This window comes from Callorhinus ursinus, unplaced genomic scaffold (genome assembly GCF_003265705.2).
Source record: "Callorhinus ursinus isolate GAN/ISIS: 27379988/994484 unplaced genomic scaffold, GSC_fseal_2.0 scaffold19, whole genome shotgun sequence".
Lineage (NCBI taxonomy): Eukaryota > Metazoa > Chordata > Mammalia > Carnivora > Otariidae > Callorhinus > Callorhinus ursinus.
This window is the reverse complement of record NW_027397081.1, coordinates 30,589,178-30,594,121: the sequence shown is the minus strand read 5'-3', so window position 1 is coordinate 30,594,121 and position 4,944 is coordinate 30,589,178.

The following is a 4,944-nucleotide window of genomic DNA, read 5'->3' as shown; positions in this document are numbered from 1 at the left end:
CTAATAACAGCACACCGTGCAAATTGAAAGCCACAGTAATTTGATAAGAACTGTCGCATTTCATTCCATGGTTGTTATTTCTTGCCACTATTGCTGTGTGTGTGTGTTTCTGTATATCCTTCTTACTTTTCTTTTACATGGTTGTTCTACATTTCTTGCTCTTTTTTTTTTTTTTTCTCTCTCTCTCCCCTGTGATTTTTCTCCCCAGGAGGACATCCTCATCCTGTCTGCTTGCTTCTCCAGCTTGCTCCTTTGCTCCTGAATGCTCACTTCTCAGTTTCCTTCTTCCATCTTCTGCCCTCACTCTCTATCACTGCCTCATCCCACTCTGGTATTTTAAGGCCTAGAAATAGTGGAAAAAGCCACGGTGGGGTTACAGTCTGGCTGAGCCATCATCCACCCCTTTAAAGGCCAAACTGAACTGGAGAGATGTTTTGTGTGTTCAGTTTGGAAGATAAGTCTCAGTCCTTGGGGTTAGAGGTGACACTGGATCCAGCCAGCCCATTAGACACACTAGCCCAGCCTGAACTCTCTCTTCTCTGAGTGTAGAGAATATTTGGCATGGCTGGGGAGGGACTTGGCATGTCAAACTGGTAGTAAGGATTTGCCTGAAAGTCTGTAAGAACATTCATTTAAGAAAGGAGCTGAATCATGATTACCAGCAGGCTAGAAAGGAGTTACTGGGGGAAATCAAAATGTATAAAATGCAGGGAAGAAAGGCTCTATAGAGAAAATAATATCCCCACCTTAGGATGGTAGGATTTACACATCTTACATCATTTCATCTTCAGGACCACGTGGTCGGGCATGTGTGATTTTTATCATCACTTTGTTGGTGCCACAAAGAGGCAGTGTGGTAAAGTGATTTGCCCAAGGTAAGAGTAATATTGCCTGGTCCCAGTTACCCTGCACAAAGGTGCTCTGACAGGACCCCCATACACATTTCAAACATGTGCTTGGGCATACAGAGACACATGCAACACCCACCATCTGGTGCTTTAAAAATAAACTGTGAGAAAAGAAGACATGCTGTGCTGAAGAATATAATAAAAAGGACTCAGGCTTCTCTCACATGCAGGGAACCCCACTTATTCTCTCTGGGGGTGAGGGGTAAGGGTTGATTTTTCAGCAAGAAGAATTCAGTTTATGGCTCATCTACACTGGTTTATGATGCCCTTCAGCTTCTCCCTGCCTCACTGCTCTTGCTCATTTCTAGATCAGCTCTTCTTAACATCTCAACTCACCCAGTTCCAACCAAAACACACAGACCCCCCCCACACGCACACATGCACACCATTACTATCGAGTGTTCAAGGAATGCAAACTCATTTTAATATTGATACAGGCCCAATTCCATTAGGAAGACAAATCTCGTGACAGAAATAAATCTAGAATAAAGTCAAATCAGAGTCTCTTCTGAATGATAAATTTGGGTGTTTCTCACACCAGAATGCACATCCTTCTAGTGGAATGTGTCGTGCTGTCCAGGGACCAACCTTACACCTCTAGAAGGAATTAAGTCTGGTGATTAACAGTGTGAGATTTAAAGTCACATTTCAAGATGTATGACCTTGGACAAATCACTTTCCCTCTCTTAGGCATTGATAAATGGGCATAAAAATCACATCTATCTTGCAGGACAGTCCTGACAATTGAATGATGTAATACACATAAAAAATGTAGAAAAGTATCTGGCATGTAAAATGCCACTTAAGCATTAACTCATTACAATTTACACTCTTGCCCTGCTCAAAAGTCTGGTGAATGAAACTCTGGCTCTCATTTCTTAGTAATTTTCCCAAACCACTAGGAGCTGCAAAGTGGGCAGGAAAGTCACAATCAACACAGCTCAGGGCTGGGGCATTGAGGCAGAACCAGTGCAAACCCCATAGGCTGGACTGGGAACAGGTCAGAGGCTGCATTTTCTTCCTTTGGTTGACCTGAGGAGAGGAAACTTCCCCACCTCCCCAGGCTCAAACACACTGGATCTGCCTCATCAAAGTACCAGGAAGTTCAGAAACCTACTATCCCACATACTCGAATATAAACTTGTGCCTAAGATAAAAGGAGGTTACTGGGCAGGAGAATCAGCCTAAAGGAATGCCAGACACTTTCTCAGGGGCCTGAGGAAGAGAGAAGAGGAGGAGACAACCCACAGATGCCCAATTCACAGGAAAGTACAATGACCCAGAGGCCTGATCTGCTTGAGCCCCAGGAGCCCTACAAGGAAGCAGTGGTCCTGCACATGAGGCCAAGGACATGGAGGTGCTCACATGGTCATTTTGGGGACCCCTGGCCCCATCAGACCATGGTGCACATCTAGACTCTACCACTCCTTATTTGCAAAGCCTTGGGTGAGTGGCTTCTTCACCTCTGTATCTCTGTTTCCTCCTAGAAAAAGTGAGGTTAGGGATGTAGATATATTGAAGATTATGTGGGCATCGCATGGAAGAAAATGTACTGGGATCCCACAGAAGGGCACACTCCCTCTGAGCTGGGAGGATGGGAAACAGCACTTGGTGAATCTCAGCCAATGTGGGAGAATCTCATGCTACTGCAAACAGACTCATGGAGACACAGAGAAGGATAAGGAGAATCTGGAAGGAAGCCAAGATAAATGGCCTCCAGTGACAGCAAGGGGAAATAGACCCAGATGGCCAGACATCATTCAGGGGATGGAATGTACACTGTCAGGGGAAGAGGGACAGATCAGCGTGGTTCATGTCAAAGGTCAAAGCTGCAGAGAAGTGAAGTCAGAGCCAAAGGGAGTGACAATGCCACTTAGCATCAGCCCCAGACATGGGAGCGATGAGCTCACTGTAAAACACATGCAAGGCAGACTCATGCCACATGTATAGCTGTACACAAGTGGGAGGAGGTATCCTCTGGAACCTCCTACTGGAGTCAACTTAAGGGAGGATGAGGTGACAGTGCTGTTTGTGGTTTTTCCTACACTTCCATAGCTCATTGGCTTTTTCAGAACCACTACACTCTCCAGAAAACTGTAACTTAAGTAAGTGGTTTTTTTCCAAGATCGCAGAGCTAATAACTGAGCCAGGATTCAGATCCAGGTGTCTTACTGTGAGATCCCATAGTCTTTCTTCCACACTGTAAAGCCACCAAGACAACCTGTGGAAGTGCCTCTCGAGGAAAGATGTTCATGGTTCATCTTCATGTAGTTACAGCAGTGGTTTTCAAGGAGAGAGGGCACCCCTTCAGGGGACATTTGGTGGGGTCTGGAGGTATTTTGTACTGTCACAACTTGGGGAGAGGTGCAAGTGTTTCTGGTATCTAGTAATCTAGGAGGTAGAAGTCCGGGATGTTGCTAAGTACCCTACAATGCACAGAACAGCCACAACAAAGATTACTCCATCCAAGATTTTGATCGTGCTGAGGTCAAGATGCTCCGGTATACCATGATACAGATACTTGAGATACTTCTAAAATATAGAAGCAAAACATAAAAATGCCTTCCTCTGATGAGTCAGTCAGGAAGCCTTCATCAGCTCATCTCTCTTCTTCCTCAAAGACCCCTATCTGCATAGTCCCTCCAGGAATCATTCTGAGGGGTCAGGCTTTCAGGTGGGTTACCACCTTTCACCCTGAAGAGAGGGGCATGTGTGCAGGATGCCTGCTTCCTCCATGAATATGCTCCTTGTTCTCAGCATGCTCCTAGTTTAGCCCAAGGAGTCAGAATCCATGGTCACAGAGCCCACTATCAACAGATGGCATCAAAATCGCTGGTTGTCACTCCATACTTTCCAGAACGGGCCCAGTAGCGAGACAGCTGACCACACAGCAACTCTCTGCATACTGAATCCCAAATTCCCATCAAGGTGAAAGCCCTCTAAATCCACTTCAGGGGAGTCCCTCTCTGCATGCTCAGCAGTCTTCTAAATCATTTACTTTCCAAGAAGACCAAGCATCAATCATCCCCATGGAAAAATCAGAATTGCAAAATGAATAAAGGGCAATGGGCTCAGTTGAGTGACAGAAGACAATAATGGTGCGGTGTCTGACACCTCTGATAGCAGACCCGTGCAGTTAGCATCTTCCTCCCAAACACAGCAAATTACCCAGCAAGGGCACAAAGTCTTGGCAGAATTAATCACTACCTGGAAAACAATTTCACACTAGAATAAACAGAAGAGAAAGAGAATAATAAATGCATTGCATTGTCCAGTTTTTAACCTGGACCTTGATATATATTAAAAAACAAGTCAATTATTTTCAGCTATGACAGAAACTCATCTTGTTTAGCAAAATAAGATAAAGAGGCCTGGGGGTGGAGAGCCAGCTATCTGAGGAAAGACATCCTGAGTTGATAAATATCTAATGTCAAGCCTTCTCTCAGCCGCAGGCTTCTTAGGGAAAGATGCAGCCAAGTTGGTTACATCTGAGAGAGCAGAGGAAGGAGAAGCAACACAGAACATTAGAAGAGGAAAGAGTATCAGTTACTAGGGAGTTGTTATAAAATATAGAAGCAAAATATAAAAAAAATGTAGTTATTTTTCAGTAAAAGCTTCCCATCGCTCTGTGGGATTTAGTTCCTGCTTTCACATTCTACGCAGTATCTTGGAAAGGCATTTGGCTTTCTGTGAGGCATCAGAACATGAGACAGGAAGATATGCTTATTTCCCAAGACAAAGCTGTGTTGCTTTTTTTCATCATCTGCTGGACAGATGGACTTTCTGCATCGATGTTAAACCACTCAAGAGGCATTTAAAAGAAAACACTTTAATCCTAAAGTAAATGGGCTTTCATACCTATAGATCCATGATGCAAACAAATAGGAACCATTCTACCTTTGATTCCTGGGACTGAGGTTGTATGTGCTAACAGACTCCCTGGCTTTCTGGAGCAAGATACCAGAGCATGTGGCAGGGGAAATGATCAAGTTACATTCTGGGCAGTAGAAGTGTTTTGTAATAAACTAGAATTGCT